Genomic DNA, 13191 nt, shown 5'->3' on the forward strand with positions numbered 1-13191 from the left:
GACATTTGAATGTAATCTACGCGCGTCGAAAGATTTGGAGAATTATTTTTTTTTAGGTTGGTAGTACTGTCAGTCATATTTATGTCAAATTTCATGGCAAAATATTCATTAGTATTTGAGATACGTGTCGTTTTGTGAGCTGCTAAAAGTGAGTTTTTCGTTTTTTGCGATGTCGAAATTTGTTGAGCAAAGAATTTGCATTAAATGATCATTTCGCCAAAAACTCAACCGATATAGTTCCGCAACCACCGTATTCTTCTGATCTGGTGCCGTGCGACTTCTGGCTGTTCACCAAGCTCAAAAGACCGCTCCGGGAACATCGTTTTTATACGGCATTCAAGCCGCAGCGAAGACGAAACTGAAGGCCATCCCGGAAAGTGACACTACAACCAGTGTTTCGAAGATTGGAAAATCCGTTGGCATAATGTACTACATCTAGTGGGGATTACTTTGAACGGGATGAAATTAATTTGGAAGAATAAATAAAGAATTTTCAAAATAAATACAATGCCACTTTATTTTTTGGGCATACAGGTCTAACGGAATTTTGAAAGTTCCTATATGCCTTATATAAAGGCTAAGAAGCTAAGGAGGAAATCTTAAACAAATTTTAGCATCCGAGTAATTTCTGTAAGGTAACTCATAGATTAACTGATATGTTTTCTTTGAACATGGTATATTTATAGTCATTGCCACGATGACTGTAACACTCAAAAACAAGCATCTGACACCAWTTAAAATACATACTCGTATATAGATAAGCAGCATGACGAGCTGAGAAAATTTAGCCATGTTTGTCTGTCCATAAGTTCGTCCGTCTGTATATAAGCGTAYTAAATCCTCAGTTTTTGAGTTATCGATCTGAAAATTTTCAAACTTTCTTTTCTCCCTAAGAGCTTCTTGTTTCTCGGTATCAGAAGCAAGTGCTCGTATGGAAAGCCGATCAGATTCAAGTTCTTGTATGGATACTTTTGAATTTGTGAAGGCAATTCGTGCTTCGCCACAACCGAGGTTAACATTTTATTTGCTTTAGTATAAATTCAATTATAAGCATTGAGGTCTTCTTCTTTTTCTTACGCGGTTATAGCCGAGTTTACAACAGCGCGCCAGTTGTTCTTACTTTTTGCTGTTTGGCGTCAATTGGAGATTCCAAATGTAGCTAGGTTCTCCTCCACCTAGTATTTCCAACAGAGTGGAGGGGAAGAGGTATCTTCTTCTGCTTCCCMCATCGGATACTAGGTCGAGTACTCGCAGAGCAGTAGTGTTTTCATCTATTCGGATGACATGAACAAGCCACCGTAGCCGTTGTCTCTTAATGCGCTGAACTATGTCAAAGCTGTCGTATATTTCGTACAGCACATAGTTCCATCGACTGCGGTATTCGTCCTTTCCAATGCGAAAAGCATCATAAATATTATGCAGAACCTTTCTCTTGAAACCTACTACCGACGACTTATGACATGTTGGCATCGTCCATGGCTCTGCACCAAATAGAAGGGCGGGAATGATGAGTGACTTCTACAGTTTGGTCTTTGTACGTTGAGAGAGTTTTTTACTTTTCAATTGCCTCACACACTTTGAAGTAGCAACTGTTGACAAAAGGYAGTGAAAGGAGATATTTCGTGTTGTCCWCGTACATTATCAGGGGTCTCAGACTCGATTTCTGAGGTCTTGAAATGTTATTCGACCCGATTTTGGTTGMTATATGTTGAAATCATTGTTTTTACAAAGTTTAATCGATTACGTTATACCTTCGCTAAATTTATATTTTGCAATAAATATCTATGTACTTATCAACTCTATATATTCTTACTAAAAAATTTTCTACAAGTTACGTAARTACTTACTATTCGCTCAGCTATAGCAGCTATAATATCACAAATAGTTCTTGCCTCATGCATTGATTCATTCGACTATTAATAACTATTTATTCGGCATTAAATAAGTGCTATAAAATACGACGCCATGATATCTTTATATTTATAACCCATATTAGATTTATGCATGACATGATACATGGCATGGAATATGCAACAAAATACGATTATCTATTGCGTTTAACAATCATCTAATATGCGCGGAGGTATGCAATCCTTAAGGCATTATGCGGTTGCAGACAACGGCGCATGGGGCCAGCAGGCGGTCTCGCAAGTAAGAGCTTGGCTTATTTTTAGCACCATGTCTTCCAAGTTTACTGCTCAGCCGGTGGCAGCTGCATGCACATCCTTTGCATTTGTACCGTTAGCATACATTACATATAATCGCATATAACAGAGGAAATCTTCCGCATCACGGCGGCAATAACGGCAGTCGCGCCTGTTTGACTGCTTGAATGGCTGACCGATCATGTTGTCACTCAACTGTTCGAGACGAATGCGCTGCTCGGCACTGCCATTATATATGTATAATTCATTGTTTGAGGTTTTATTGCATGCTTTTACTTTTGACAACTGCATGCAGGATCTAGGCGCCAGTTCCAGGAATTGGTTGACACGAGTGACTGTGAGGTTAGCGCTTACTGCCTGCAGCTGTGTGAATCACGGCACTGCATGATTGAGTGCTCGTAAATATGTGCATGCGTGCARTGCTTATTGCGTTGTTGCAATGAGGTGATGTGATACAGTGTTGAAGAATGTTAGGTCTTTTTAAGACATGTACTGAGTGGTGTTATTTTTTGTTTAGTAAATAGAAAAGTGTTTCTTGGGAATGCTAATTGTTTTTTGAGGCGAAAAATATTTGTAAATTATAATATTATGTGTTTTTTAATTCAGAAAATAAAGAATATTTTTGTCTGCTGACCGAAGTGTTCTCTCAACAAATCCAAAGATTGATGCGATGTGTGKAAAGTGACGCCGTCTTGTCGAAGCCAAATGTCGACGAGYTTACGAACTTCAATTTCAGGCATGAAATTGTCGATTCTCATKAAGCGATAACGGTAGCAATTGACGGTGACGTTTTCCCGGTATTATTTTTGAATAAATATGGACCGTTCATTTCACCGGTCTACAAACCACATCAAASCGTTGTTTTTTCTTGATGAAATGGTAGATCTGGACTCTAATTAGATTGCTCTTCGTCTCATATACGGCTRTTTTGGTTATTTACATATCCATTGAGCCAGAAATGGGCCTCTACACTGAACAAAATTGGGCTCAAAAACGTCGGATATTCTTGGAGATTTTCAAGAGAACATAGAGCGAAGCAATGTCGCTTGGGAAGATCGAATGGCTTTAGTTCTTGRGTAAGCTGTATTTTGTATGCTTTCAATTTAAGATCTTTATGTAAAATGCGYYAAGTCGTTCCATACGTCAGTCCGACGTTGTCAGCGTGCCGTCCGTGTGCTCAACGTATAGCTTCTCTGTTACGTCCCTGCCCCTTCTCTATGTCGAGCGCTGCCTTTTTTTTCAGTGAGGTGCGTGCTACTCTATTGATTCGCAAACGCTGGATCCGATACATTGCACCAATCGCATGTGGTGAAATGTGCATGGCTGTTTATGACTCTTCTCTTGCACAAGCCAACCATTACTGCTATATAAACTGATCGTTCAAAAACATTTTTTTTTATGGAAAACTTTTTWGTTTGACAATATATCTTCACAAAATTTCACGAAGATTATTATCCAGCATAACACTATAATCTCCGAASAAATTGCTTAGATCGGATCACTATAGCATATAGCTGTCATAGAAACTGATCGTTCAAAAACAAGTTTTTTTAAAGAAAACTTTTTTGTTTGACAAGATATCTTCACAAAATTTGTCACAAATTATTACAGAAAGTATCATTATAATTTTCGAAGAAAGTTTTTTCGATCGGATCATAATAGCTTATAGCTTTCATACAAAGTGATCGAGAAAAATCAAGTTCTTGTATGAAAAACTTTTTTGTTTGACAATATATCTTCACAAAATATGTCACCGATTATTATAAAAAGTATCACTACTATCTCCGAAGCAAGTTTTTTCGATCGGATCACTGTATCATATAGCTGCCATACAAACTGATCGTTCAAAAACAATTTTTTTTATGGAAAACTTTTTTCTTTGACAAGATATCTTCACAAAATTCGTCACAAATTATTATAAAAAGTATCACTACAATCTCTAAAGAAATTGTTTAGATTGATAATCTATAGCATATAGCTGCCATACAAACTGATCGTTCAAAAGCAACTTTTTGTATGGAAAACTTTTTTATAAAAAGTATCATTATAATTTCCGAAGAAAGTTTTTTCGATCGCATCACTATATCATATAGCTGCCATACAAACTGATCGTTCAAAAGCAACTTTTTGTATGGAAAATTTTTGTTTGACTTTTTCTATTGCTATTATTCTAAAAAAAAAACACATTTTATCTTCCTGAACATCAAACTAATATAAACAGTAGACACGAGTTTATTAATACACGATTTTAATTGTTTACTTGGTTAATTTATTTTCAAACCCTTTGAGCTTCCCACGACTGTACCTACACACAAACCGTATTTAATTAAACATTAAGTGAAACATATCAAGGTAAATCCCACACACAGTATGCCACATACTATCCGCCACTATTTATATACGCTTAAGTGTAGGCACTTCATTACACGCTCCTGCCGACTGCCGACTGCAGTTGACCCCAAGGCAGAAAAGTGCATAACCCTGCCAACACACACCTTACCTGCGAAAACGATAGTCTACGCGCGCATTTCACAATTTTTACTAGCTGCCAGACTGCCTACTACGTTTATTGTTCATTAAGATTTTCACAAGCAGAAGAAYATTCATTCATTGGTTAAAATAAGCGCCTGCATGACATCACCGTGTGGCGGCGCAACCACACAAGCGGTGTGTGCCCACATGATGCGTAGTACTCACATGACCGTTACATCTATTATTGTTATTGTTTGTGTTAGTTGTGAATGTGTTATTGTTGGTTGTAATTGTTGTATTTATTGTGTGTGTGTGTGTGTGTGTGGATATGAAAAAATACGCTAGGCGACTCATCGCTCGCTTGCTGACTTGTTCATTCAGAAAATTTCCGAAAAAGAATATTTTCAGCGTGTGTTATGCATGACGCCACATATGCCATGCACCCCTACGTATCTACTTTACGCTACCAAGAGTTCTGCACACAGTTTTKCTCACATACTGTTGACCGTATATACCATAGATAGTCTGGTTGTACGTGGCGTATGAGTAACAACAAGCAGCGAATTTTCTTGAGTAAAACTTTGGTGTCAACGGCGTTGATTTTGTSTGTTTCTTCCCCCATTTGCCAATACAAACTAAACTTAAATTAGTTTTTTGGTTCTTTTACTCGCTTTCGGTTGAGAAAYAAATAAGCAACAACAATTGGGTATTACGCCAAAGTCAAGCACAACAAAACACAAATTTATAGCTGGAAAGTTTGCAAACGTGGGTCGATTGCTTACAACATTTTTTTTTGGCAATTTTTCAACAAATATTAGCATGCGCAGCAGCTCTTCCACGCACACATTTATACACGTTCACTTTGCGCCGCACACGCTTTAAACTCGCTCCAAGCATAACTGCCTTCAGTCAGCTTTCAACGTCATGCCACTTCCACGCTTTGCCATAACGGTGCTTTAGCACTTCCTGTGCGCAGGCGAGTTGTCCACTCGTTACACATAAATGTGTGTGTGTGTGTGTGTGTGTCACTATGCTGAATGAAAAATAAAAATAAAAATAAAAGTTGCTCGTTGTCCACCGTTGTCATCAATTCATGCCCTACTGATCAATGACTCAACCATTGTTGGCATTGTTGTAATTGATGTCGTAGTTTGGCGTTAAGCCAAAGCAATTTGCTGCAAGTAGGCAACCGAATTGTGTGTACAAAATTGTCATTGCTTTGCGCTTTTTTCTTACTTTGTGTTCACGTTCACGTTCGTCCATAAGCGGCTTTATAGCGCCTGGCATAGYGGGCATCTCTAACGGGTGGGTGCTTGACGCACTCACAAACATGCCGTTAGACAGGCAGGCAGACATGCGGCCAAGTGACGTTTCTAGTGGCTCTAGCCAAGCATAAACAGCATGACATTACGCAAGCCACWAAAATCGCAGTTGACTTGACTCGAAAGTTGTGGCAGCAGTCGGTGGTCAGTGGTCAGTTTTGTGCGGCGACAGACTCATCAGGCTGCAAGGAAGTCCTGTCGATTTGAAGTTCAATGCGAAATTGGTAATTTTCTTGCGAAGTTGTGCGCTTACACTGCGAGAAAAGATAAGTGGAATTTAGTTATGAGAATCTTAGAACACAGAGACACAAGTTTTCTGTAAATTGTAATACTGTTTACAGCTATTGGAAGTGGYAAATGAAGCGCAAGCTCTTAAGGGGGAATACTTGCGTATTTTTGTGCGAATATATGTTATCGTTTTTGAGATTTGTTTCGGCCAACACTTTCCAGAAGTTAATGAGAGTCATTATATCTTCTAATTTATTGGCGTAGACACCGCACCAGTTGGAGATCCCAAATGTAGTCGGGTCCTCACCACCTGGTCCTTCCAACGGTGTGCAGGTCTTTCTCTTCCTCTGCTTCCCCCTGGCGTATACTGCGGGTACTGAAAACATGCAGAGCTGGAGTGTTTTCGTTCATCTGGACAACGTTAACTTTATATGAGTACCTTTCCAGCCGCTGCCTCTTCATTCGCTGAACTATGTCAATGTCGTCGTATTTCTCGTACAGCTAAACGTTTCATCGAAGGTGGCATTTGCCGTTACCAATGCGCAAGGGATCATAAGTCATCCGCAGAACTTTTCTTTCGAAAACTCGTAATATCGACTCATTAGATATTGTCACCGTCKACCCCTCTCCACCACATATAGCAAGACGGGGATAATGGAGGACAATGAAGTCATGTGTATAAGTTTAATCCTCGGCTGGCTTAAATAAATACCAGAATACCGGAATAAATATCAAGAGGCMCAATTTTCCAACACTTTTTACAAAAATTGGGGTCGCATGTCAGCAATAACCCGCCGCATATACTCTTCGAAGACGTCAATTGTCGCGGTCTTATCTGCGTAGACAAGCCACTTCATATAATCCCCAAAAAAAAAAAAATTTGATTTTCAGCCTCTCTCCACAGTCGCTCACCAAAGGTTTCCCTCGAAAACTTGCTTGTTTCGTAAACTGTATGGTACTTGAAGCCTTTAATTAATGATTCTGGCAAGAAAAAGTCATTAAACATAGTTCTATAGCGCTCCCCATTGACTGTAATAATTGGGTAACCAACATTTAGGTTATCTTAAAGCTCTGTGCAAAGTGCGTACCGCGCAAGCTCACTTTAGACCAACGACAACGACAAGTTCGGTGACGTTCAAGGGTAAATAGATATTTAGAAAATAATAGAGGTTTGGTACTGCGACTTATGGTCTATTGTACATTCCTCCTTACTATATATGGTCACAAATGTCCAGAACTTTGAACAAGGCCAGGAGCTTGCTGGGCGCTCTCTGTCCATGTAGATCCAAGGACTATGGACTTGCTTCTAAAAATTGCTGGGCAATCAAGAATCAAATGTTCTGTAGTTCACCGTTTTATAACGCAAAACTGGCAGTTTGTACATGAGCCTAAGCCCCTGTTGGACAAGTGTTTCTTGAGCCTATAGTGTCTAGTAAAGAGCGCAACAAGGAGACGCAATTTCATAATCTTGGCAGGTTTTAACCTTTCAATAGTAACTTGGCGTGGCGCATTCCTGTTTTCTGCTGCCAGCGCCGTTCATTACTCATTCTGTTCTACCTGCGGAGCAAATCCTTAATGGTGTGGGATACCACCGCAGTGTATGCTTCTGACCATATTATACTGGAAGCCTTCGTAGTGCGGGCTAGTTCGTCAGCCAGCTTTTTGTCGGCTACTCCTTTATGCCCCGGCACCCGGATTAGGTGTACACGGCTGATTGACGGTTTAGTCTTTCTGTACGCTCCTCCATTAATAGCGTTTTGACTTCATAAGCTGAGATCGCTTTTAGTGTCTCTGTGTATAGGGATGCGCTGGTTGCGATAGTTGGGTTTTATATTGATTTCTGCTCACTGACTTATGCAATGACATCTTCTTGAAATATACTCAGAAAAAATTTCCGCAATACCCTCTCCTAAGTCTTCWGGTATTTGCGAGGTCGATCATGGCATCACTCCACTCCGCCTTATGGCTGAGAGTAACTTTAAACTTCTTTATGAAGTAGTGTGTTAACCCCTAAGGTCTTCATTTTTTCTCCATATCCATATCCTCCACTTGCTAAATACCACTGCTGCCGCGGTGTGAGCTCCAGCATGAATTCTAGTGCTGCGGTTGGGCAAGTTCGCAYTGTCGCTGAAGCGCAGGAACCGGAGTTTTTATATCCATATGTGCGAATAGATACAACATGGCTACATATTCCACTCCCAAGTTCAAAAGACATTCATCCGAGTGGACTGTACACGATGAACCCGCACCAAATCGTGGAAAATCATTCGGTTTGCCCAGGTTTTGATGTCTGTATTTTGGGATGGGCTTGAAATAATTGTTATTGACTACCTTGAAAAAGAAAGATCTTCAACAGCGATTACTTCATAGAGTCCTTGAACCGTTTGAAGTTCCAAATTGGCAAAAAATGGCCTCATTTAAAAAAAAAAACAAAGGAAACTGCTGTTTCACCGAGACAATGCAACGAGTCACATATAAGTGAAAACGGTGTCTAAAATCGATGAATTGGGCTTCAAGTTGCTTCCATATCCACCGTATTCTTCAGATCCAGCACTCAGCGACTATTTTCTAAGACTTCAAAAGAATGCACTCTAGGAAGCAACTTTCGTTGAATAAAGAGACCTAAAACACATTCTAGAAAGTTCTAAGTCTTTGCTTTCGGGGCAGTTGTGAGATTTTCAGGATATATTTTTCAATTTATATTCAGTGTTTTAGAATATTCTATAGGCTCTACAATCAAGATAACTTACTCAATCTTTACATAATTTTCTTTCTCTGTAGTTGTCTTGTATCATATGTCATATGCGGTTTTTGCTACACAAAAAATGTACCATACATAAATAAATACGAAATCGAYACTTCTGTAACGGAAACGGAAATAYGTTTTATTACAATGAAACCAAAAGCATAAGAGTTGGCAGTCTGCTAGGCACAAAAACTTTCCATGTAACTGTGGTCAAGAACAGACAGGAAGTTCGTAACGAGTACGATTACATTCACACATACAAGCAAGTTCATGAAAAAATCCATACACTAAACATACAAAATTGGATGCTTTGCTTGTCCCGTTCAGATGACAAAGTGACTTATGAATATTTCATTTATCAGACAATCGAAATCGCAATTTTTCACGCACGTCTAACGGAAGGAGTAAATTGATTAAAAATGTCTGGAACTCACTGTGCCAAAGACAATGTCAATGCCAAGTGCAAAGGCATAACATAATAATGCGATATTAATAAATTTAACGGAATATACATTTTAAAAATAGGAAAGAGTTTATAGGGTATTAAAAACTCATATTCGATGTAGATAATGCTCTATCAGAGGTGTAGTGAACTGTCAAACCAGTTATTAAAGTAAATATATTTATTTAAAACACTTTTGAAAAAAGACCAAGCGAAGACCACTAGAATGTCTTTTAAAAATCCTGCAGATCTATTTTCCGCCTCCACTAATTGCTTCTCTATAACGGTATAAGACGACCGATGCCTTCATCACTCTCTCTTCGATATTTGGCCCCATGAGAGCTTCCTATCAAGATTAAGCTCMAAGTGCTTCACCCTGTGGGTTCCGTACTTTCCCAGAGGGAGAAAAATATAGGTGGGTGCTGCTTTTGCGTGCTGGAGATTGATCTGAAGTATTTTCGTTCTCCAGAAGTGTGAGTTTCGCACTATTAAGACGCTCGATACGGCMTTCTTTGCATAACCGCTCGATATTGAGCGCCAGTCGACGATCTGCCCCACGGCTGCGCCTGAAAGGTACGAATCCACTCCAACGGCCATTTGGACCTCTGTTCCCTGCTTTCTTTTCGCTCCTGAAGGCTGTTGGACCTCCGCTCAGACATCGGTCGAGAGTATCCTTAAAAGTATCCTCAAAAAAGCCCTAGTTAAAGTGCTCTTTAAGAGCCAGCGCCTTGTTCAGGATAATTAGCACATGCCGCTATGATTCATTGATTCTCTTGAACATCATCACCCTCCAGTTACGAGTTAGGAGAATGTTCGGAAGTAAGCCATATGTGAGTGTGAGAGTCTAGTGTATCCACTTTAGGTAAAGCCTCTAGTTTACTGTCCTTACAGATTTCTCCAATCGCTTCCTCATATAAGAAAGCTGATTGTTCGCCGACACACCTAACTAGACTATGAACAGCATGTTGCTAACTTACAATCTCACAACTTGAAGGTGGCCAGGAATTTCCCTCATAAAAACCGCGGAAATACCCGCCACGACACGCTTTCACTCTATTTTTCCTGTGATGATCGCACACACTCAATTCTATTGAGTCAGCAATTTCTCTGAACTTTGGTGCTACTTTAATTSGAGGCTTCTTACCGAAAGAAGACTYCTCCGCATGCGATCTCTGTCGGTTAACCACAGGTTGGAGCTTACTCGAGCCCACTGATTCGCTGTCATTGCTGGCCCTAAGTACCCTGACATGCTGTTCAGATTCCTGAATTTCACCGTACATAACTATTATTTTTGCTGCCATGCTGCCATGCATGTCTGACTACAACTTCCTTGTCGCCGAATCCTGCATTCTATCCGGGCTTTTAGTCTTGCCTGTGGTATAAAACTCAGCATGAACCTAGCAGTGGTTCCTTTGCTGGTATTAGCGATTCCACTTCTTACTCCAGCCATAACTGCTTATCCCACCGGCAGTCTTCTGCACACGAGTTTACTAAGCCTAGCCGGTAATAGCACTTTCAACAAGGAGGGGTTTCGCTGCCATTCGTCACTTCAGGCGTTGACCCTTTCAGGTCATTGCAAGGTAGCCTTCGACCCATATCCGTTTCGGTCAAAGTCGTTATCCAACTMTTGCAAGGTAGCCGCCTTAAATGGTCCCAAGGTTTTCTCAGTTAAGAGGACAAGGCGAGCGATCACCTACGCTCTTAAGGTACCATGAGTTCAGAGATGAGGGAAGCGGTTTCGACATTAATCCACCAGCCATTTCTGCACGGTGTCACATTCAAATGCTCAAGTGACGAAATACCTARTTCACCTGCCTGGGATTCAGCCAGATCCAAGAAATTCAGTTCTGAAATAAAAGTCCGAGTTGAATACAAGATCAGGTTCGATTTGAGAGCCTTAAGGGAAGCGTTAACTAAGATGCGACGCGAGGAGAGGACATATTTTACAGGCTTAATACAATTTGGGTTATGTTATTAATTCACACGAAGGTTCTGAGAGTTCTACTTGGACAGCTGAAATTAGTCTCCAATTATGCTGAAAAAGAAGTCACAAATGACGAAATCTGAAGAATGGCACAGGTGTAACCGAAAAGTAGAGTTAGACAGAATTAGACCTTTAACTTCACTGAATGGAAACATTTTTGTGCAATTTGCCGACAAATTGTTCAATAATTCGATATATTAGGATCATTTGTCAGTTTTAAAACGTTACTATTTCTGGCCAATGCGATAGTATTCGCCTTCCTCCGAGCGATTTCGCCGAGTTAAGTCCACAGTTTCGACTATATCGTGGTGTCATCTGTCTGTCTTTCCATCTCTTTTTCCCTTTTGATTTGCATTTATCGCATTTGCTTGTTCGATTTGTCCCTCTCTCTGAATTCTAAAAAATTTAAAATAAATCAAAAGTACAGTCCAATAAGCCAACAAAATACGATCCGGCTTAAGAGTACAATAGTAYACAAATTATCCTACGAAAACTCAAAACAAATGCCAGCGCCATCAACGATATGGAGTTGTCATAAATTTCTCGGAATGCAAACCATTGCACAGCCATTAATATATTTAATTGATGACCGCAAAAGATCGAAGCAGTGAAGAGTAAAAAAAAAAATAAATGCCAGTAAACAACAAAGACAACAAAGCAACAGTGCGGGAGCGTGGCAATGCGCAACAATAAAAGTAAAGCATTGAGCAGCTATGAAAATAGCCATAAGCGTCAATTGTCAACAGAAAAGCAACCTAACAATAAACAGACAAATACCCTGCACATGCTCGCAAACACAAACACACACATAAATACACGAGCACAATATATGTATACGTTTGTAACGGTGTTTTGTTTTCCTACAAGCGACGCACAAGCATACTTCTAGGCGCTATCGATAGCATAGTAACGAAAGGCGCCGCACAATGCCGTCAATGAAAACGTATTTCGCGCAATAAAACAACAATAAAAATGATGGAGGTGGGTAGAAAAAAATAAAGATATATTGTATTGGCAATAGTGCCGGCACTGACTGGTAAATGTGTGTGTGAGCGCGGGCGGCAAAGCAGCAACTAAAACGTCGTAAGCGCTGTAAAAATAAGCAAATAAATTTTTTAATAAGCGCACTGAAGGGCACTGTAGTAAACAAGCAAATACGCATACATATGCAAAAGCAAGCAGACGTGWGTGTATGTATGTATGTAAGTATCTACATATGTATGTATRYCTGTGTCCATATATAATATGTGCGTGTGCTTAAATAAGTTGTGTTCACCAAAACTACAGCTAGCAATGTGCACGCATTTTCCAAATTACTATAAAACGCCTACGCATAGCGAAATTTGATTCTTGAAGACGCCGCCACCGAAATCTAAAGAAGCTATACGAGACAGCGCGGGTGTCACACAACTTTAGCGCCATCTGCAATGCCAAGAAAACTAACACCGACGCAATTGTGGGCAACCTATTATGAAAACAATAACAAACACAAGAAGGAACATTAACTTCGGTTGCACCGACGCTATAATACCCTCCACAAGTGCAATTCTTATAACAATAAATGGTAAAGGCTGATTAATATCGAGGTTCCCTACTTTTTTGAAAAAAAAAAAAAAACAGATTCTTCAAATTTAATCGACAATCTTTATTATCGTTCGAAAGAATATTCTTTGGCATTTATTTTCAGGATATTATCTCTTTAAAATGTTAGGCACGGTTACGTCTCAGACCATCCATCCATTGATTCCAATTTTCGATGACTTCTTCGAGTATTTTGAGTATTTTGACTGGTAATTGGAGAATCGAAGCAAGATTTCCACATAGAATTCAGA

This window comes from Bactrocera latifrons, unplaced genomic scaffold (genome assembly GCF_001853355.1).
Source record: "Bactrocera latifrons isolate USDA-ARS-PBARC rearing strain unplaced genomic scaffold, ASM185335v1 scaffold_328, whole genome shotgun sequence".
Lineage (NCBI taxonomy): Eukaryota > Metazoa > Arthropoda > Insecta > Diptera > Tephritidae > Bactrocera > Bactrocera latifrons.